At 32.9% G+C, this 24,142-nt stretch overlaps 3 non-coding genes across 3 annotated transcripts; 1 reads left to right on the top strand and 2 right to left on the bottom strand.

The window, feature by feature from the left end:
- Window positions 1–4,562: 4,562 nt before the first annotated feature.
- TRNAT-UGU (transfer RNA threonine (anticodon UGU)) lies at window positions 4,563–4,635 on the top strand. The gene has a single exon. It is a non-coding gene; the product is annotated as a tRNA-Thr (tRNA).
- Window positions 4,636–5,740: 1,105 nt separating this feature from the next.
- Window positions 5,741–5,828, bottom strand: TRNAS-GGA (transfer RNA serine (anticodon GGA)). Its single transcript has one exon. It is a non-coding gene; the product is annotated as a tRNA-Ser (tRNA).
- Window positions 5,829–19,166: 13,338 nt separating this feature from the next.
- On the bottom strand, window positions 19,167–19,238 carry TRNAT-GGU (transfer RNA threonine (anticodon GGU)). The gene has a single exon. It is a non-coding gene; the product is annotated as a tRNA-Thr (tRNA).
- Between the last annotated feature and the right edge of the window lie 4,904 nt (window positions 19,239–24,142).

The raw sequence follows: 24,142 nt of genomic DNA, 5'->3' as shown, positions 1-24,142 counted from the left end.
AATAATATTAATACTATTTTGGATCGAATAGATCTCATTACTAAGACTATTACTAAAAAAAAAACAATTTGTAACTTTCTATTCGAACATATTCATATTCGATAGAATAATATTAATATTAGTATATTCAGCTAGTCTAAAAAAATGGAGACTTTAGACTAAAAATGAAAATGAATTTGGTATATTTTCTACATTCAGAGGAGTACTTTTATGTTTCTTCTTTACGAATATGATATTTTTTGGGCATTTCTAATAATATCAAGTTTGATTCCTATTTTGGCATTTCTAATTTCTGGAATTTTAGCCCCCATTAGCAAGGGACCGGAAAAACTTTCTAGTTATGAATCCGGAATAGAACCAATAGGCGATGCTTGGTTACAATTTCGAATCCGTTATTATATGTTTGCTCTCATTTTTGTTGTTTTTGATGTTGAAACGGTTTTTCTTTATCCATGGGCAATGAGTTTCGATGTATTAGGGGTATCCGTATTTTTAGAAGCTTTCTTATTCGTGCTTATCCTAATTGTTGGTTCAGTTTATGCATGGCGAAAGGGGGCATTAGAATGGTCTTAATTCTTGACTATTTAGACAATTAGAAAAAAAAATATTGAGACAATTATGAATTCCATTGAGTTTCCCTTACTTGATCAAACAACCCAAAATTCAGTTATTTCAACGACATTAAATGATTTTTCAAATTGGTCAAGATTATCCAGTTTATGGCCGCTTCTTTATGGTACGAGTTGTTGCTTCATTGAATTTGCTTCATTAATAGGATCACGATTCGATTTTGATCGTTATGGACTAGTACCACGATCGAGTCCTAGGCAGGCGGACCTAATTTTAACAGCGGGCACTGTAACTATGAAAATGGCCCCTTCTTTAGTTCGATTATATGAACAAATGCCCGAACCTAAATATGTTATTGCTATGGGAGCCTGTACAATTACGGGGGGGATGTTTAGTACCGATTCTTATAGTACTGTTCGAGGCGTAGATAAGCTAATTCCTGTAGATGTATATTTGCCGGGCTGTCCACCTAAACCGGAGGCCATTATAGATGCTATAACAAAACTTCGTAAGAAAATATCTCGAGAAATATATGAAGATCCAATGAGTTTTCAACGAGAGAATAGATGTTTTACTACCAACCATAAGTTTCATGTTGGATACAGTACTTATACTGACAATTATGGTCAAGAATTTTTCTATCAACCGCCATCTACTTCAGAGATATCGTCTGACACATTTTTTTAAAGTACAATAATAAAAAGCAATTCCTTTTTTAAAAATTTCATCGTATTTTAAAAATTTCATCGTAATAGAAAATACTAATACCAAACTCATAAAAAAAATTTAGGAGAAGCAAAAAATGCAAGGTCGTTTGTCTTCTTGGCTAGTCAAACATGGACTAATTCATAGATCCTTGGGTTTCGATTACCTAGGAATAGAGACTTTACAAATAAAGCCCGAGGATTGGCATTCCATTGCTGTCATTTTATATGTATATGGTTACAATTATCTACGTTCTCAATGTGCCTATGATGTAGCACCCGGAGGACTCTTAGCTAGTGTATATCATTTTACAAGAATAGAGTATGGTATAAATCAACCCGAAGAGGTATGCATAAAAATATTTGTATCAAGAAAAAATCCCAGAATTCCTTCGATTTTTTGGGTTTGGAAAAGTGCGGATTTTCAAGAAAAGGAATCTTATGATATGTTGGGAATCTCTTATGATAGTCATCCGCGTCTAAGACGTATTTTAATGCCCGAAAATTGGATAGGATGGCCTTTGCGTAAAGATTATATTGCTCCAAATTTTTATGAAATACAAGATGCTCACTAAATGATAAAAATAATAAACTAATCCAAACTTCTGCAACCCCAGTCAAAGAATATAAGTACATTCTGTTATAGATCAGACAAAATAATTGATTGACATTAAATCAGGCAGAGTAATGGAAGTTGCATTCAGATATTATTATGTGAGAAATCACAAAATTCAGAAATAATAGAATGAATAATTATAGGGTTTAAAATAGGATGGATAGGAGTTTCTTAAGATTCTAAAACAAAAACAATACTGAGTTCTTATCAGCCAAGCCAATAAAAGAAATAGGATGAACTGCAAAAATTCTTTATCTTTATAATAAACTAATTCTTTATCTTTATAATAAACTATATAACGTGCACATCACCATCAATTATACGGCCACGAAAAAAAAAACACAAAGAAAAGGGCTCGATTCTATTTTGGTAATCCTTCTCAGATGAATTCTTAATATTCTCACTCCACCCCAGAACTTCGACTTTTAGGTCTTTTAACCAACTAATTAAACCACTCGAATATTATGGAAATAGAAACCTTTTTTTGTATCGCAGAAAAAAAAGGAAAAAAATAGATAAAGAATTCATTATCTATATATCTATATCTATATATATATAGATACTATAGATAAGCGAATATACCTAATAAAAAATTGCATCTATTCTTTAATCATCTAGGAAAAGTATATCTACAGATACCTAAATAGATCAAAGAAATATGTTATGTATCAGAATCTAGAAGAACACAAATTTGTATGAGTATCTATCCCCCATATTCATTAAAATGAATATGGGGGATAGATACTCATACAAATGAATCTTGTGTCAGGAACCAGATTTGAACTGGTGACACGAGGATTTTCAGTCCTCTGCTCTACCAACTGAGCTATCCCGACCATTCTTGAAGCTTAATACTTTGATTTTAAAAGATTTTTAAAATCTATGTTAATGAATCTATATCAACTAAGTAAAAAAAAAGTTTGTAAGTGAGTTTCCGCAGTAATAATTATTTTTTATTGTTAATCGTTAATTACGCATATGAAAATTCCTTGCTAAAAAATAAGATATTAATTTATACATTTCTGATTAAAAAAAATTCTATGTGTTTCACATATATATTTATATCTATTCCAAAACTCGTCCCTTGTCATTATGATAGATAAGAAAATTATGATAGATAGGAAATTGATGAAAATAAAAATTCCAATTTCGTTGGGAAATAATAAATCGAATAAAACACATAAATAAGGACTTCAAGATAGAGAGGATATAGGAAAAAAATTAGAAAATGAAAAAGTATTTTTGGGGATAGAGGGACTTGAACCCTCATGATTTCTTAAGTCGACGGATTTTCCTCTTACTTTCAATTTCATTGTTGTCGGTATTGACATGTAGAATAGGACTCTATCTTTATTCTCATCTGATTTATCAGTTCTTCAAGGGTTTTAGCCGATTATGATGAAGTGAATAATTTCATCAATAAATATTCCATCTTTTCTTCAACTTCGAATTGATTTGATTCACATTTTTCATTTGTGAATATTTTTATCACAAATAGATCTTCAATAATAAAATAAAAAGTAACAAATTGAAAGAGTATTTCAGTATATATATATGTTTCTAAATGTTTATCTTTGATCCATTCCTGTAATTTTGGTGAAAGGATTCTTTTACTAATGCAATAAAAAAAGTCGTCAATTTCGTTTGTTAGAACAGCTTCCATAGAGTCTCTGCACCTATCCCTTTTTTATTATCACTTTCTGAATTTTTATTTGTTTTCAGAAAACAGGATTTGGCTCAGGATTGCCCATTGTGAATTCCAGGGTTTCTCTGAATTTGAAAATTATTACTTGGTAAGTTTCCATACCAAAACTCAATCCAATTAAGTCCGTAGCGTCTACCAATTTCGCCATATCCCCATCTTTTTTTTTATTTGAATCTGATTATAATAGAATGCTTTTTTTTTCATTTCTATTATGAGAATTATGCGGGAACTTTTGAATTCATTAAATACATATTATTTTATTAAATATTAAAAACCCCTTTCTCCAATTTTATAGATTTTATTTCATCTATATTGGATACCTTTATTTGTTTGAATCAGAACTAATTCTAATATCTATATATTAACAATTCAATATACACAGATATAGACCACATATCTACTTATCTTCTATGTACCTACTTATCTTCTTTTTTCATACAATTTAGAATACTCGAATGGTCGATTCTTTTTTTTTTTTTGTTTTTGCTTAAAAAAAAAAAGAAAATAAACAATCCATTTATTCATATACAATTTATATAACTAAAACGAATCTAGTGGCTAAAAAAAACCATTCTTTTAATTGAATATAATATAGAATTAGACATTTACTTAGAAATATGGAATTCCTTAATAAATATTTACTAAAATTTATATTTATTCAAATTTACTTTAAGTACTAATAAATAATCTTTTTGAAAGAAATCAATTTAATAATATATATCTAGAATAGTAGATCGAAATAAATTATATTAAATAAATTATATTAATATAATATTAATTATTATCTTGCACTTTATGTTATCAGATAAAATAAATAATAGAAATAATAAAAATTGGGTTTGATTTTCTATATTTTCTTTCTCTATTTTTGATGTTTGTATTAATTTGAATTTTGTTATAAATAACTAAAAATTGATAACTAAGATCCCATTCAATTCTTCTGCATATGTATATTTCGTTTACATTAGCCGGTTTAGCTCAGAGGTTAGAGCATCGCATTTGTAATGCGATGGTCATCGGTTCGAATCCGATAACCGGCTTTTCTCTATTTGTTTTTTACATAATTGATAATATCTTTTTTAGAAATAAAAAATTGGGAGAGTTCGATCTCTGCGGAAGAAATCAAGAAATTAACCTACTTTTTTGTATTCTTTTATATACAATAAATTCGGATATTGATAAAATTCATCTAATTCTTCTTTGTACTATAAAACTTTAGTAGATTTCGCTTCATTTAGAATTCTATAATATTTTTCATTTCGTTTAGTTTTCATTTCGATTTATAAGATTTTTCATTTTAAAAAAGGAGTTTTTATGTCACGTTACAGAGGACCTCGTTTCAAAAAAATACGTCGTCTAGGATATTTACCAGGACTTACTAGTAAAAGGCCAACAGTCAAAAACGAATTTCGAAATCAATTGCGCTTCAGTAAAAAATCTCAATATCGTATTCGTTTAGAAGAAAAACAAAAATTGCGTTTTCATTATGGTCTTACAGAACGACAATTGCTTAAATACGTTCGTATCTCCGGAAAAGCTAAAGGATCAACTGGTCAGGTTTTATTACAACTACTTGAAATGCGCTTGGATAACATACTTTTTCGATTGGGTATGGCTGCGACTATTCCTCAAGCCCGCCAATTTATAAACCATAGACATGTTTTAGTTAATGGTCGTATAGTGGATATACCAAGTTATCGTTGTAAACCTCAAGATATTATTACAGCAAAGGATGAACAAAAATCTAAAACTCTTATTCAAAATTATTTTGATTCAGCCCCCCATGAGAAATTGCCAAATCATTTGACTGTTCACCCTTTCCAATATAAAGGTTTAATTAATCAAATAATAGATAATAAATGGGTTGGTTTGAAAATAAATGAATTACTGGTTGTAGAATATTATTCTCGTCAAACTTAAACTTAACTAAAATAACAAGAGTTTTTTTTACAAGGATTTTCTGCTATTCATATATCATAGACATGGATATGCGAAAATTTTTATTCCTTGCCCACCCGTTATCCACTATTTTTTGTATTACCGAAAAATGAGGAATATAAAGTTGTCCATATCAACAAACAAATTTGAAATATGAAATAATGGTATGCATTGGGATGAGTAATATTGATGAATTTGGTAAAGATTCGGAAAGAGAGGGATTCGAACCCCCGGTAAACAAAAAGCCTACATAGCAGTTCCAATGCTACGCCTTGAACCACTCGGCCATCTCTCCTATATAATGATGCCCAGAAACCGGTTGAATGTTGAATAGTGAATCAATCCTATTTTTCATAAATGCATAAAACCTATTCAAACTATAAAAATACAAAGTAAAATTAAAAAAAAACCTCCTACAAGGTCTTAGGATAAACAAATTTGATTGATGAGTTCATTTTTACGTTATTTCGCACTGTATTATAATTATACAATTCCTTTATTTGTGGGATTGATTTCTCACACCATGATTAATTAAATTATAGAATGGATTTCTACCTATGCCTAGATCTCGGATAAATGAAAATTTTATAGATAAGACCTTTTCAATTGTAGCCAATATCTTATTACGAATAATTCCGACAACTTCAGGAGAAAAAAGGGCATTCACTTATTACAGAGATGGTGTGATTTGATTCCATTTTTTTTGACCGATTTCGGTCAAAAAAAAATGGAATGGAAAAACCCCACGCGTGTTGAAGGTGAAATTTGTAAATAAAAGGATTAATTCCTTCTGTCGTGTATCCTCGATTAATGAAGCCTTATATGCTTGAATTTTAGGTTTCTAGTATTAAGCGAAAGGTTATACCTATACTTATGGGGTTAGGTCAACCCCAAATTACTAGTACTGATAGGCAACATTGGGAAAGAAGCACTACGCTTGGGAATCAAGGACACGAAAACTTTGTATCTATCTATATCCATGGCTTATCGAGATTGGGACTAACAGGAATGGTTGGGACAATAAATATCCATCTCGTTCATATTTTGGATACCCATAGAACCATCGAAGATTATTGAGGTGACTAATTCCAGGAAATTAAGCAGCGTAGAGGACAAAGAAATTGTTGAAGTTCTTATTTTTTTTTATCAAGTACCTACATACTTAATGTTAAGAAATAATTTTTGACAGGAAGGTTGGCTAGAGATTTATTGTAAAAACACTAGCTCTGTTCAGTTGAGAATGAGAATACTGGAATATTTTTTGATTTGATGGATTTTTCTCATTACACACATAAGGGGGGAGCCGTATGAGATGAAAATCTCACGTACAGTTCTGGAGCGGAGATTCTTTGAACCGAATGACGACCGTAACGGATGTCAGCTCAATCTGAAGGAAATTATGCAGAAGCTTTACAGAATTATTATGAGGCTATGCGACTGGAAATTGATCCCTATGATCGAAGTTATATACTTTATAACATAGGCCTTATTCACACAAGTAACGGAGAACATACTAAAGCTTTGGAATATTATTTTCGGGCGCTCGAACGAAACCCATTTTTACCCCAAGCTTTTAATAATATGGCCGTGATCTGTCATTACGTGCGACTATCTCCACTATAGAAAGAAAAAAGAAAAGAACAAGCAAATCCACAAATTTTAATATAAGAAATATAGAAATATAAATAATTATAAATAAGAAAGGCTTTCTACATATATATATCGTTCAAAACAACGATTTTTATCAGCTGTAGCAAAGAAACTTCATAGAAGTAAAAATATGAAGAAATCGATATGTCTAGATACCCTCTTTTTCTATGGATAAAAGATCTAATTGATAAAGGAAGCATCGTAAGGATCAATTAACACGGTTTTCAATCGATATAATAAAAACTGCTTCCTTATCTCATGATAAATAAAGAAGTCAGGAATCCACTTATGTAATAAAAAGGATCCCCTGGTATTTTGAGCAGCGGTGTAGTATCAAATCCCAAAGATAGAAAGTATTTTCTCTTTACTTATAAGAACTTATAAGATAAGAAAGAAAAAACTTTTACCAAGATTCTATAGAAATGAATCTATCATATATTTTTGTATATGATATATAAAATCGAGATAGTTACCTTTCAGAAAATTAGAATTAGGGCGTTAATGCCAATGCTTGATTCCCTTTTCTGAAGGTAGGAGAAAAGATAAAACTAAAAAAAAAGATGAAATTCTTTGAAATTCTTTATTTATTAGTAAAAATGAAAGTTTGAAACTCATATTAATAATTTCTTTTTTTCTTTTAGTTAACTTCAAGATAATAGAACAAAAAAAGAATTGACTACTGAGCCGTATGAGTCAGGAAATTCTCAAGTACGGTTCTAAGGAAAGGAATTGACTCACCTATTTCGACCGAGGAGAACAGGCCATTCGGCAGGGAGACTCAGAAGTTGCGGAGTCTTGGTTTAATCAAGCCGCTGAATATTGGAAACAAGCTATAGCTCTCACCCCCGGTAATTATATTGCAGCACAGAATTGGTTGAAGATCACAGGGCGTTTTGAATAAGAACACTCTGTTTCTTTTTTTTCTTATATATTTATCTATCTATATAAAGATATAGATAGATAAATATATATTGTTATAAATTCTTGTTTCTTGTCCCTATCAAATTCAAAAATCATTTCTATAGGAACGACCAATCACATAATTTAAATATATCCCTTCTAATTTTGTTCGATTTTGTCTAGTATTTCATAGAAATAAACGAGATGTGGATACAGTAGATAATTTTCTCCTTTTTTCTGTTATTTAAACTAATATTCAATCAAATTAAGAAAAGAGACCTTCAAAAAAAGAAATAAAATATAGGTATATTGCCTAATAATGAATGCTAATGCCTGCTCAATTTGAAATAGAGTACATACTTATACTTTATCTAAAAAAAAAAATAAAATCTAAGGAATAGAATTAGAATAAAATCTGAATACATTTGATTAGGCTGCACGAAAAATTATTGAACTTCCATTCAGAGTTCCCAAAAAGGTCTTAGAAGATTAAAATAGGTCCGTTGAGCGCCTCACTCTTATGTCATAATAGATTCGAACACTTGCCCCGAATTGACTTCGAGATCATAATTGTTCTAGTGAAAAACTAAAGAAATGAAATTTACTAAGATATCCAATACATGAGAGATAGGAGAGAACAAAACTCAATAGAAACATCTCTAATAAGTTCACTAATTCTGTTTTATGTTGGCAGGTCTCTTTGTATGTGTTGTCTGGAAAGAGGAGGACTCAATGATTATTCGTTCACCGGAACCAGAAGTTAAAATTTTGGTAGATAGGGATCCTATAAAAACTTCTTTTGAGGAATGGGCAAAACCTGGTCATTTCTCAAGAACAATAGCTAAGGGACCAGATACTACTACTTGGATCTGGAACCTACATGCTGACGCTCATGATTTTGATAGCCATACTAATGATTTAGAGGAGATTTCCCGAAAAGTTTTTAGTGCGCATTTTGGCCAACTCTCTATCATCTTTCTTTGGCTGAGTGGCATGTATTTTCATGGTGCTCGTTTTTCCAATTATGAGGCATGGTTAAGTGATCCTACTCACATTAGGCCTAGTGCTCAGGTGGTTTGGCCAATAGTGGGTCAAGAAATATTGAATGGTGATGTAGGGGGGGGGTTCCGAGGAATACAAATAACCTCTGGTTTTTTTCAGATTTGGAGAGCATCTGGAATAACTAATGAATTACAACTCTATTGTACTGCAATTGGTGCATTGGTCTTTGCAGCCTTAATGCTTTTTGCTGGTTGGTTTCATTATCACAAAGCTGCTCCAAAATTGGCTTGGTTCCAAGATGTAGAATCTATGTTGAATCACCATTTGACAGGGCTCCTAGGGTTGGGGTCTCTTTCTTGGGCAGGACATCAAATACATGTATCTTTACCGATTAACCAATTTCTAAATGCTGCAGTAGATCCCAAAGAGATACCACTTCCTCATGAATTTATCCTAAATCGGGATCTTTTGGCTCAACTTTATCCGAGTTTTTCCGAGGGAGCAACCCCATTTTTTACCTTGAATTGGTCAAAATACGGAGAATTTCTTACTTTTCGTGGAGGATTAGATCCAGTAACTGGAGGTTTATGGCTGACCGATATTATACACCATCATTTAGCTATTGCAATTCTTTTCTTGATAGCGGGTCACATGTATAGGACCAACTGGGGTATTGGTCACAATATAAAAGACATTTTAGAGGCACATAAAGGTCCATTTACAGGCCAGGGTCATAAAGGTATATATGAGATTCTAACAACGTCATGGCATGCTCAATTATCTATTAATCTAGCTATGTTAGGCTCTTTGACCATTGTTGTAGCTCACCATATGTATTCTATGCCTCCTTATCCATACCTAGCTACTGACTATGGTACACAACTGTCATTGTTTACACATCACATGTGGATTGGTGGATTTCTCATAGTCGGTGCTGCTGCGCATGCAGCGATTTTTATGGTAAGAGATTATGATCCGACTATTCGATACAACGATCTATTAGATCGTGTCCTTAGACATCGTGATTCAATCATATCACATCTTAACTGGGTATGTATCTTTTTAGGTTTTCACAGTTTTGGTTTGTATATTCATAATGATACCATGAGCGCATTAGGGCGCCCTCAAGATATGTTTTCAGATACTGCTATACAATTACAGCCGATCTTTGCTCAATGGATACAAAATACCCACGCTTTAGCACCTGGCACAACAGCCCCAGGTGCAGCAACAAGTACCAGTTTGACTTGGGGAGGTGAAAATTTAGTAGCAGTGGGCGGTAAAGTTGCTTTGTTACCTATTCCTTTAGGAACTGCGGATTTTTTGGTCCATCATATTCATGCATTTACAATTCATGTAACAGTATTGATACTCTTAAAGGGTGTTCTATTTGCTCGTAGTTCACGATTGATACCGGATAAAGCAAATCTAGGTTTTCGTTTCCCTTGTGATGGACCTGGAAGAGGGGGGACATGCCAAGTATCCGCTTGGGATCATGTCTTCTTAGGACTATTTTGGATGTACAATTCAATTTCCGTAGTTATATTCCATTTCAGTTGGAAAATGCAGTCAGATGTTTGGGGTAGTATAAGTGATCAAGGGATAGTAACTCATATCACAGGAGGAAATTTTGCGCAGAGTTCCATTACCATTAATGGGTGGCTTCGTGATTTCTTATGGGCGCAGGCATCCCAGGTAATTCAGTCTTATGGTTCTTCATTATCTGCATATGGTCTTTTTTTCTTGGGTGCACATTTTGTATGGGCTTTTAGTTTAATGTTTCTATTCAGCGGGCGTGGTTATTGGCAAGAACTTATTGAATCCATTGTTTGGGCTCATAATAAATTAAAAGTTGCTCCTGCTACTCAGCCCAGAGCCTTGAGCATTGTACAAGGACGTGCTGTAGGAGTAACACATTACCTTCTAGGTGGAATTGCCACAACATGGGCATTCTTCTTAGCAAGAATTATTGCAGTAGGATAATAGCTAGGAGGATTTGAAAATCATTATGGCATTAAGATTTCCAAGCTTTAGTCAAGGCTTAGCTCAAGACCCCACTACTCGTCGTATTTGGTTTGGTATTGCTACCGCACATGACTTCGAAAGTCATGATGATATTACTGAGGAACGTCTTTATCAGAATATTTTTGCTTCTCATTTCGGGCAATTAGCAATCATTTTTCTGTGGACTTCCGGGAATCTCTTTCATGTAGCTTGGCAAGGTAATTTTGAGACATGGGTACAGGATCCTTTACATGTAAGACCTATTGCTCATGCAATTTGGGATCCTCATTTTGGTCAACCAGCTGTAGAAGCTTTTACTCGAGGGGGTGCTCTAGGTCCTGTTAATATAGCCTATTCTGGTGTTTATCAGTGGTGGTATACAATCGGTTTACGTACTAATGGGGATCTTTATACTGGAGCTATTTTTCTATTAATACTTTCTATTATATCTTTAATAGCAGGTTGGTTACACCTACAACCAAAATGGAAACCGAGTGTTTCGTGGTTTAAAAATGCCGAATCCCGCCTCAATCATCATTTGTCAGGACTATTCGGAGTAAGTTCCTTGGCTTGGACAGGGCATTTAGTTCATGTTGCTATTCCGGGGTCCAGGGGGGAATCCGTTCGATGGAACAATTTATTAGATATCTTGCCGCACCCCGAGGGATTAGGTCCATTTTTTACAGGTCAGTGGAATCTTTATGCTCAAAACCCAGATTCCAATAATCATATATTTGGTACCCCTCAAGGAGCAGGAACTGCTATTCTAACACTTCTCGGAGGATTTCATCCGCAAACTCAAAGTTTATGGTTAACTGATATTGCACACCATCATTTGGCTATTGCGTTTATTTTTCTAGTTGCTGGCCATATGTATAGAACTAATTTCGGGATTGGTCACAGTATTAAAGATCTTTTAGAAGCACATACTCCTCCGGGGGGTAGATTGGGGCGTGGGCATAAGGGTCTTTATGATACAATCAATAATTCAATTCATTTTCAATTAGGTCTTGCTCTAGCCTCTTTAGGGGTTATTACTTCCTTGGTAGCACAACACATGTACTCTTTACCTGCTTATGCGTTTATAGCGCAAGACTTTACTACTCAAGCTGCCTTATATACTCATCATCAATATATAGCAGGCTTCATTATGACAGGGGCTTTTGCTCATGGAGCTATCTTTTTTATTAGAGATTATAATCCAGAGCAGAATCAAGATAATGTCTTGGCAAGAATGTTAGACCATAAAGAAGCTATCATATCCCACTTAAGTTGGGCTAGCCTCTTTCTGGGGTTCCATACTCTGGGACTTTATGTCCATAACGATGTCATGCTTGCTTTTGGTACTCCGGAGAAACAAATTTTGATTGAACCTATATTTGCCCAATGGATACAATCTGCTCATGGTAAAACTTCCTATGGGTTCGATATACTTTTATCTTCAACGAACAGTCCGGCGTTCAATGCGGGACGAAGCATATGGTTGCCTGGTTGGTTAAACGCTGTAAATGAGAATAGTAATTCTCTATTCTTAACAATAGGGCCTGGAGACTTCTTGGTTCATCATGCTATTGCTCTTGGTTTACATACAACTACTTTGATTTTAGTAAAAGGTGCTTTGGATGCGCGTGGTTCTAAGTTAATGCCTGATAAAAAAGATTTTGGTTATAGTTTTCCTTGTGATGGCCCGGGACGAGGCGGAACTTGTGATATTTCCGCTTGGGACGCATTTTATTTGGCAGTTTTCTGGATGTTAAATACCATTGGATGGGTTACTTTTTATTGGCATTGGAAACACATTACACTATGGCAGGGTAATATTTCACAGTTTAATGAATCTTCTACCTATTTGATGGGATGGTTAAGAGATTATCTATGGTTGAACTCTTCACAACTTATCAATGGATATAACCCTTTTGGTATGAATAGTTTATCAGTCTGGGCATGGATGTTCTTGTTTGGACATCTTGTTTGGGCTACTGGATTTATGTTCTTAATTTCTTGGCGCGGATATTGGCAGGAATTGATTGAAACTTTGGCATGGGCTCATGAACGTACACCTTTGGCTAATTTGATTCGATGGAGAGATAAACCAGTGGCTCTTTCCATTGTGCAAGCAAGATTGGTTGGACTAGCCCACTTTTCCGTAGGTTATATATTTACTTATGCAGCCTTCTTAATTGCCTCTACATCGGGCAAATTCGGTTAATTGAATTCTTTATTATATATATCTGGCAAGAATCTCATTTCCTTCTATAGGGAAGAGAAGCCACTTATACATCTAGGATCCGACTTCTATCATTGATGCTAATAGCAAATTAACCATTATGGCAAGGAAAAGTGTTATTCAGAGGGAAAAGAAGAGACAAAAATTGGAACAGAAATATCATTTGATTCGCCGATCCTCAAAAAAAGAAATAAGCAAAGTTCCGTCGTTAAGTGAGAAATGGGAAATTCATGGAAAATTAGAATCACTACCGCGTAATAGTGCACCTATACGTCTTCATCGACGTTGTTTTTCGACCGGAAGACCGAGAGCTAATTATCGAGACTTTGGATTATCTGGACACATACTTCGGGAAATGGTTCATGCATGTTTCTTGCCGGGTGCAACAAGATCCAGTTGGTAAGGATTTCCAATTATCTTCATTTTTTTCATTTTATTATCAGCGATCATAGGAGGGTCCCTTTACCGTTATGTATAAATGGTTTATTCTATTTATATAGATATGGTAAAGGGACGCATTCCATCTTTGTTTTTGTTCATTAGTTATCAATTCTTTTCTTTATCGCGGAGTAGAGCAACTTGGTAGCTCGCAAGGCTCATAACCTTGAGGTTACGGGTTCAAATCCCGTCTCCGCAACTTTTTGAATTTGATAAAAAAACAAGGTTTCAAGAAGAAGGGCATTATACGCAGTAAATTCTATGGCATTTTTCATACTATGACTATTAAATACATAGGGCGGATAGCGGGAATCGAACCCGCGTCTTCTCCTTGGCAAAGAGAAATTTTACCATTCGACTATATCCGCGTTTTCATTGTACTTGATATGCGATTCTATTTATACAGAGATGGGCCTGATATTCTATATAGGGATATAGGGATAATGAAAAAGAAATTTAGATAATAGATATTGTCTCCCAAATAAAATATTTTCTATTACTATTCATTTTTATCAAGAATTCCCATTTCTATTATTACATTTCTATTATTATATATGGTTTTTTTCTATATATCTATATAATTGAATTGAAATTATCATTCTATCGAATATTTTGATTTACTTTTTTCTTAAAAAAGTAAGTTCCTATTAATAAAAAATTATATTTATCTATATAGAGATACAGATAGATATTCTATATTATTAAATACTAGACGACGTATAAATAGATTTATAGTATTTCATTTGAATATTCTATTCATATCATATTAATATGAATAGAATATTCAAATGAAATTCAAATTTTTATAGTTCATTTTTTCTATTTTATTTCTTTTAGTTTCACAATGTACCACCATATAAGTATAAGATATAAGATTTTTCCAATAGAAGAAGTTTACTCCCCCTTAGAATGTAATGTGTTATAGTTTTCTTTTTTTTTTTTAGGAACTGATCTATTCCCTTTATGGCTGACAATCCGAAAGAATTCTGAGGGAGGGGTCATTTCATTTTTAATCTAGAATAAAAAGAACTTCAAGAAATGAGAGAATTAAGAATACCCACTAGAAACACTAATCCAATCCATAATGATGTACCGGAAAATAGAACATTTTTGTTATTTGACCAACCTTCAGGAGAAGCAAATACAACAGGTACACTAATCAATAAAATAAATGAAATAGCAATTAATGCAAAAACAGCTAATTGGAAAGCAATAGTCATGTTTCTAATCCTCCAATTTACCAACAAAAGAACTTTACCATTTGATCCCTCAACCCCTGGATGCCTTTCTTAATATTCATTGAAAAAAAAATTTGTAAATGGAAAAACGCAGAAGGGTTTTATCATGAATTCATTGATTTTGTTTATTATCAACCCTTTTGAGGCTTGGATCGAGGATAGTTTTTTTACTTCACAAAAAGGCATGCTGGATTTTGTACCTATATACATACCGATAGAAAACTAAACCAATAAATTCACATTGAATATCTTTCCTATGGGTCGATAAAAGGGTATCAATTCAAATACTCATGGTCTACTCAGTGGAATAAAGATAAAAAAATATATATATTAGCTTTTGGAGAGATGGCTGAGTGGTTGATAGCCCCGGTCTTGAAAACCGGTATAGTTTGAAACAAAGAATTATCGAGGGTTCGAATCCCTCTCTCTCCTTTTTCTCGATGAATAGATTTGTTTATTTTCTTAGTTTCTATCGAATCTTTTTTTCGGACTGGGCTATATATCCTCAACATCCCGAAAAAAAGATTCGATAGAAACTAAGAAAATAGGAAAATAAATTCTTCTTTACGACTCGCTCTACTCAACCAAATATTTATAGTAAAAAAAAGGGATTTCTACTTCATTGGATCTCACGTCTCAATTAAGAGGAGTCATGGAAAGAACAGGTTCAAAATCGCGATCAATTCCTTTTTCAAATCCTGCGGCAGCTGCGCGAGCTCTTCCCGCGTGCCATAAATGGCCTACAAATAGAAAGAATCCTAGAACAAAATGAGAAGTAGCTAACCAACTTCTAGGAGAAACATAATTGACTGCATTAATCTCTGTAGCTACGCCACCCACGGAATTTAATGAACCTAAAGGAGCATGAGTCATATATTCCGCAGAACGACGTTCTTGCCAAGGCTGTATATCTTTTTTCAGTCTACTCAAGTCTAAACCATTAGGACCCCTTAGAGGTTCTAACCAAGGAGCACGCAAATCCCAAAAACGCATAGTTTCTCCGCCAAAAATAACTTCTCCAGTCGGGGAACGCATTAGATATTTACCTAAACCTGTAGGTCCTTGAGCAGATCCTACATTAGCCCCAAGACGTTGGTCTCTAACTAGAAAAGTAAATGCTTGAGCTTGAGAAGCTTCTGGACCAGTGGGCCCATAAAACTCACTAGGATAAGCGGTATTATTAAACCAGACAAAGCAACAAGCAATAAAACCAAAAACAGATAAAGCACCTAAACTATAAGATAAGTAAGCTTCTCCAGACCATACAAGTGCACGCCGAGCCCATGCAAAGGGTTTGGTTAAGATATGCCAGATTCCACCAAGTATACAAATGGAACCCAACCATACATGCCCTCCAATAATATCTTCCAAATCGTCCACACTAACAATCCACCCTTCGCCCCCAAAAGGCGATTTTAATAAATATCCAAATAGAATACTTGGACTAAGGGTCAAATTGGTTATTTTTCTTACATCTCCCCCCCCCGGAGCCCATGTATCATATATACCTCCAAAATAAAGAGCCTTGAATACTAGAAGAAAAGCACCTATACCTAACAAGATTAAGTGAATACCCAAAATTGTAGTCATTTTATTTCTATCTTTCCATACATAACCGAAGAACGGAAAAGATTCTTCAAGAGTCTCAGGTCCCAGAAGTGCATGATAAATACCGCCAAAGCCCAATACTGCAGAGGAAATTAAGTGAAGTACTCCAGACACAAAGTATGGAAAAGTGTCTATAACTTCCCCCCCAGGACCTACTCCCCAACCTAGAGTAGCTAGGTGGGGAAGCAAAATTAAACCTTGTTCATACATGGGCTTCTCGGGTACGAAATGAGCCACTTCAAAAAGGTTCATTGCTCCGGCCCAGAATACTATTAATCCAGCATGGGCTACATGGGCCCCTAATAGTTTACCAGATAAATTGATAAGTCGGGCATTCCCGGCCCACCAAGCGAAACCGGTAGTTTCCTGGTCACGACCAGTTAAAGCTAAAGTTCCATTAAAGAGCGTTTCCACGTGGTAGAACCTCCTCAGGGAATATAAGGTTTTCATGAGGCTGATCTTGAGCTGCCATCCACGCACGAATACCTTCGTTTAAGAGAATATTTTTTGTGTAGAAAGTCTCAAATTCAGGATCTTCCGCTGCGCGGATTTCTTGAGAAACGAAGTCATAAGCACGTAGGTTCAGGGCCAAACCGACTACCCCAAGAGCACTCATCCATAAACCAGTTACTGGTACAAATAACATAAAGAAATGTAACCAACGTTTATTGGAAAAAGCAACCCCAAAGATTTGGGACCAAAAGCGATTAGCAGTAACCATTGAATAAGTTTCTTCAGCTTGGGTTGGGTTAAAAGCACGGAATGTATTTGCGCCATCACCATCTTCAAATAAAGTATTTTCTACGGTTGCACCATGAATAGCGCATAGTAGTGCAGCGCCCAATACACCAGCAACTCCCATCATATGAAATGGGTTTAATGTCCAATTATGAAATCCTTGGAAAAAGAGGATGAATCGAAATATAGCTGCTACACCAAAACTTGGAGCAAAGAACCAACCAGACTGACCCAGTGGATAAATAAGGAATACAGAAACAAAAACAGCAATTGGACCTGAGAATGCGATTGCATTATAAGGTCGCAATTGAACAGATCGAGCAAGTTCAAATTGACGTAACATGAAACCTATTAATCCGAAAGCACCGTGGAGAGCAACAAAAGTCCACAGACCGCCTAACTGACACCAACGGGTAAAATCTCCCTGTGCTTCAGGACCCCACAGTAACAACAAAGAGTGTGCTAAACTATTAGCGGGAGTGGAAACTGCAGCGGTTAAGAAGTTGCAGCCTTCTAAATAAGAACTTGCCAAGCCGTGAGTATACCATGAAGTTACAAAGGTCGTACCTGTAAACCAACCCCCCAAGGCGAAATAGGCGCAAGGAAAGAGTAATAGACCGGACCAACCCACAAAAACGAAACGGTCCCTCCGCAACCAGTCATCCATAATATCAAATAAATCATTTTCATCTTTGGTAAATTTACCAAGAGCTATAGTCATAGCGATCCTCCTATTCAACTACTTCAACCATTTCCCAACACCTCATAGAGCATTTTCAGAGATGGGACGGACCTTGATCATTTATCTCTATTCATTTCTCTCTCTATATATATATAGAATATATAAGTATACTTTCCCTTGTTTTCTAATCGGTTTCGAATAAAAAATCATTTATGGGTCTATTGATATCTAGGGCAAATCCATGAACTCGATGTGGTTATTCCTTATCTATTCTTAAAAATCTTCCAAGTCATCAATCATAAAATCTGCTATGACTCCAAAATCCGATAGAAATTTTTTTTTCAGAACTGTTCAAGAAACAAATGATCCCCTGTTTCACTTCTTATACCTAGCGGATCTTCAGACATATTCTCTCTCCTTTCATCAAAGAAACTTATTCTTGAAGTTTGGTTGTGAATTGACTTCTATTTTGTCTAGGAAACTACTGTAGGATCATAGGTTTTCTAAATTTCTATTTCATTTACAGTTTTTTCTTTAGTATTTCATTTTTTTTTATAAATACTATAATAAAAAGAAAAAACTGTAAATGAAAGTTTTTGTCTCATATATATGAATTGCTGGAAAAATATCGTACACATCGATATGAAAAGAAACTATTTGATATGTGAAGACATAATTTAATGTATTTTTCTATTATTTCTATAAGATTCTATCTAATCTTATAGAAATAATAGAAATTTATGGAAAAAAATATGTTTCATTTTAATTTTAAAAAAACTTGTTTGGTGGAACTTGAAATTCGTATTAAGGCCCTTCTGAGTAAAGAAAAGGCATAACCTTTTTTCTTAGTTCAGAAACAAGAAGATTTCATTGGAAATATTCAGAGATTCTTAGGGAGTCTAAACGAAAAAAGTCTTAAAAAGAAAAAAAATTGTTCGAATTGAATCTTTATCAAATTTGAATATCAGAATAGTAGATATAAATATAATTCAACGGGTTAGGTCCACTTACTTTTTTTTATTTTTCCATTATTGAATTTTACACTTTTTCTTTTTTATTACAAATAGAAACTTTTTCAAAATATCAAGAATCTTTTTATTCTTCCTTCAAATAGAAAGACTATTGCTTTTGAAAAAAAAAGTAAAAAGCCCCTTATCGGATTTGAACCGATGACTTACGCCTTACCATGGCGTTACTCTACCACTGAGTTAAAAGGGCCCTTTTTCTTTCTTTCAATTTCTAAATAAGGAACTAGCATGACTAGTACATATATTTGTTACTGTGTATACTTATTCTATAAATTTATATAAATTATTTCTATAAATTTATATAAATTATATAAATTAAATGATATAAATGGGATTAGAATACATGTACATCAATATCTATTATTTGTATAATGACTCATCAAAGAACAAAAAATTGGATTTACCTAGTGAATAGAATATAGTTAAAAAAAAGAATTGATTAAGATTGGATTTGATCCATATCAAATATATTATTTCAAAATGGATTCTTGAAGTCATTCTAATCATAACACTAAATTCTTTTTATTGATACATAAATGTACTCACAAAATAAAATATTTCATCGAAACATTGATAAAATCGAATCATTGATAAAATGGATTCAATATGTTCTGTCCCTAAACCAAATTTTTATTTTTTTATTGAAAAATTCTATTTTCCAAAGTTTTTTTTCTTAGTATTAGATATAAATCTACCTATCGAATCTTAGTATTAGTAATAAATGATAGAAATGAAGTTTTAACCTCTCGTCCTTTGCAACAAACGAATCATTCCTGTGAAGAATTTTCTCTTTATTGGAACATTACTTCTTTTTTTTTCTTATTATGACTGGAATAAAAAAATTTAGAAATATAAATGATTAATAAAAAATTTCTATGGAATTATGAAAGAACGAAAAATATTTTTTTTTATCGAATCATATCATTATATTGACAATTGCAAAAAACTGTTCATACTATGAACGTAGTATAATGGCGGTCGGGCAAGTATGCCCCCATCGTCTAGTGGTTCAGGACATCTCTCTTTCAAGGAGGCAGCGGGGATTCGACTTCCCCTGGGGGTAGGGTGTTACGAAAGGAAGTTGATCAAAAATTTTCAATAAAAACTGAAATGTATTCTTCCTATTGTGCTGGGTCGATGCCCGAGCGGTTAATGGGGACGGACTGTAAATTCGTTGGCAATATGTCTACGCTGGTTCAAATCCAGCTCGGCCCAAGAATTTGCCGATCCACTATGAAATTCTATAACCCATTTATAGTTCTCTGGAAATGACTGATGTGCTATGATACGGAAGAATCAAAATATTAAACATATCTAAGGTTATTTCTTTTTTTTCTGTATTCCATATTTCTTTCCACAAATTCAAAATCTTGTTAATAATCGGTATTCATGTCAAGATCTGTAAGTAGAAAATATAAGGAAAAATTGAAAAAAAAAATATTTTTTTTTCATTGATTCAATTTTCAATCGATTTGTTAATAGAATAAGAATAAGAAACGGATTACGAGTAATTTGTGTCGATCTCACTAAAGTGGATATCGATATACATATCAATATATAAAAAAATGCGCTTTTTTCATTTACAACAAAAAGGTTCGAATCCGAAATAGAAAAAGAAAAGGTTTGACAGAAACGGTCCGTAAAAATATTTATACAGTACACCCCTTTCCCTGGGATTGTAGTTCAATTGGTCAGAGCACCGCCCTGTCAAGGCGGAAGCTGCGGGTTCGAGCCCCGTCAATCCCGTTGGATATAAATCCAAAAAAATAAAAAATAAATTCCTTTTTTGTGTATTTGTAGGGAATCAAATTGATAAACAAAATTTTATTTGGGGCCCCCCCCTGCTTTTTCATTTGTTTCGCCGAAAAAGGAAGGAAAGGGATTTTGGACTTTCATCAAGAATAAATGTTTTTTTGTTTTATTTAGTATGGATAAAAGATCTTCCTATGTTATACTATTTCATGAGTTGATTTGATAGCTCAGATTTTGTGATTCATGATATTGATCCGATTTGATATCATTGAAATCCAATTTATACCATTGTTGAAAGATTGAACATTTCTATGGGATTAAATCCCGAATTTTTTTTTTAGAAATTTAAGAGAAATAGAACATAATAAAGATTATGGAAGTAAATATTCTCGCATTTATTGCTACTGCACTGTTTATTCTAGTTCCTACTGCTTTTTTACTTATAATTTATGTAAAAACGGTAAGTAAAAGTGACTAATTTCACTGAAATATGATTTCTTCATTTTTATGAATGATTTAAAAAAATGATCGTACAATCAGCGTAATCCAGATAGTAGAAATCAATTTGATTTCTACTATCTGAGAATTGCGTCCAATTTTTTTTTTCAGATTCTTTTTACAAACAATTCCGGTATCTTAGGAAAAAAAGGGGGTAAAAAAACAGGAATGGTTATTACACGGTCCGCCATTTTCCATATATATATATATCTATATAACCAGGTTAAGCGTCAGTTCATCGAAATAGAAATTTTAAGAAAAATTTGATTGGAATAGGAATCCATTTCTTCTTCTTTTTGATTCCCTTGTTTTTCTCAAAATAGGAATATGGGAATAATGAAAATATTTGTTTGATTGAAAGAGTATTTTCAATTCCTATAAGATACATAGAATACATTACACTACTAAAATATAATAGAATCAAGATAGATTTTCTATTTGAACTCAATTAATTAGTATTAGTTTAAATGAAATATTTTCATTCAATAGTTTCGAAATTCAAAAATTCAGGTAGAAATCAACAAGGTTACTTGGATCCCTTAACTCAATTTTTAGTATCCCTATAGCCCACTTCTTCCCCATACTACGAGGGAAAGGGAAAATGAAAAAACTACCATTAAAGCAGCCCAAGCAATACTTACTATATCCATGTAAATTTTGTCTCCTATCTCTATAAATATGAAGGAACTATTTCATTATTTTTTCAAATTTTTTATTCTATTCTTTTTTTTGTATTATTCGCTAAAAATACTATACTATAATAGTGGAATTGCTATTACAGAGTCAAAAAAAGGATTCTGGGCTAACATCATTCACGAAAAACAAGAATTCATTCTATTTATTAGTTATTAGAACATCTAAAAAGTTTTTTTTGATTATTTTTAGTAAAATCATAAAACATTAAACATAAAAAAATTATAGGAAGTTATAAGTCAATGAATGTTACTACCAGGTGGGAATATTAAGATTTCTCTTTTATCATTTCCTTAAGGATTTCATAAAAAAAGAATCAAGACAGATTCATTTGCATACTTATACTCTTCTTTCTATTTGAAATAGTCCCTTAAATGTCTCCCAATTCGTTCTCTAAAATAATTAAAAAAACTTTTTTTCTTTTCTATTCGATTTTAGAATCAAAACTTTTTAATTTTATTAGAATATAGAATATGAAAATCTAAAGAATACTTTTTTTGAATATTACGAAAGCGAATTAGCTAAATTAAAGCTATTAAATAGAATTGATCTAAATAAATAATATTGATAAAATGTGGAAGCACTCATAAACTTTAAATTAGTCTGTATAGAAGGTTTTTCTTCTGCCTTTTCTCTACCTAAAAATGGACTTTCCTATCCGACTTATTCTTAATCCAATCTAATAAAAGACCCAGTCAGGAGACAGACACTACAATAGTTGTGTAGTGAACGAACTATCATTTCTAAATTTATGGATTCCTTTTCACTACTAGAATCTTTCCTTGAATTCGAGACAAAAATATTTACAACATTTTTTAAGCTACTGATGCTTATAATTTCGAATCAAACGCAATTCTCAAGACTCCTTTTCCCTCGCTTGCTTCTGTTGGAAAAAAAGTTTTCTAAAAAAACGTAATATAATCTTTCATTTACAGTTTCTTATCGATCAGGCGACACCCGGATTTGAACTGGGGAAAAAGGATTTGCAGTCCCCCGCCTTACCACTCGGCCATGCCGCCAATAAAAATATAGATATGAAGTTTTTGAGAATACTCCCCCCTTTTCTTTCTATTGAAAAATTGAAAAACAATCTTGAGACAAATCGCAACCGTTAACTATTCTTTTATGAATTATTCTTGAATATTTGAATAGAAATTTTTTTTTCTTAATGAGATCAGAAAATAAAAATTGATACATAACCAATCAATATTGCTTTTTTTTTTAACTTTGTTCATTCTAATTATAACAGCAACTTTCAATATATGTAAACCCTAGAATATCAATTTGATCTGTTACACAGATATTATCTAATCGAGTATCTTATCCATATCTATATAGATATAGAATACCAATACTATACGGTATTTTCAAGAAATTATCGTGCTTATTCTTTTTTTACAATTTTCAATAGAAAATTTGTAAAAATTCACACAACATGTTATGTGTTTGTTATCCTGAACAAATATGACTGCAATAAAGTTAGAGACAGATCTATAGCTGCAGTTAAATATATGCATGTTTCAAAAATACAAGCCTTATTACATTACACATAACATACTCTAATCATATTCTCCCCAATTCTCTCCAAAATACTTCACTTCAAAATATATCTTTTCTTGACAATTTCGAATGGATTTTTTTTTGTATCCAATTGAATTTGAATATGTAATATCATAATAATGATAGAAATGAAATGCATTTTTTTAGATTCCTAAAAAAAATATTGAAATGCCCGTAGAAATTTCCAATCCTTTTTTAGATTAGACTTTCGATTCTATCTGTTTGTTTTGTTGCAAATTCCTTCGAAGTTGAGTATCAAATTCTAATATTTCTTTCTCTTTTCATAATAGGTATTTCATACACTAAGAAATATTTGATACACGGGATTAGGTAAGATTTCATGTAATTCAGTATAAAGAATAGAAATTCCAATATTGCTAAATGGATTCATGTGATTTGATGAAGCATGACAGCAAATCGTGGAATATTTTTCGATAAAATTCACGGGGAAATTGAAAATGCTTGGGAGTGAAAATGAAGAAATGTCTACACTACCTGGATTGAATCAGATACAATTTGAAGGGTTTTGTAGGTTCATTGATCGGGGCTTAACAGAAGGGCTTTTTAAGTTTCCAAAAATTGAGGATACAG

The sequence above is a fragment of the Vigna unguiculata genome, unplaced genomic scaffold (genome assembly GCF_037176805.1).
Source record: "Vigna unguiculata cultivar grain cowpea cultivar isolate G323 ecotype 2 unplaced genomic scaffold, ASM3717680v1 ptg000149l, whole genome shotgun sequence".
Taxonomy (NCBI): Eukaryota; Viridiplantae; Streptophyta; class Magnoliopsida; order Fabales; family Fabaceae; genus Vigna; species Vigna unguiculata.
Note: the sequence above shows the minus strand (reverse complement) of the source record. Positions and strands in the feature narration are given on the sequence as shown.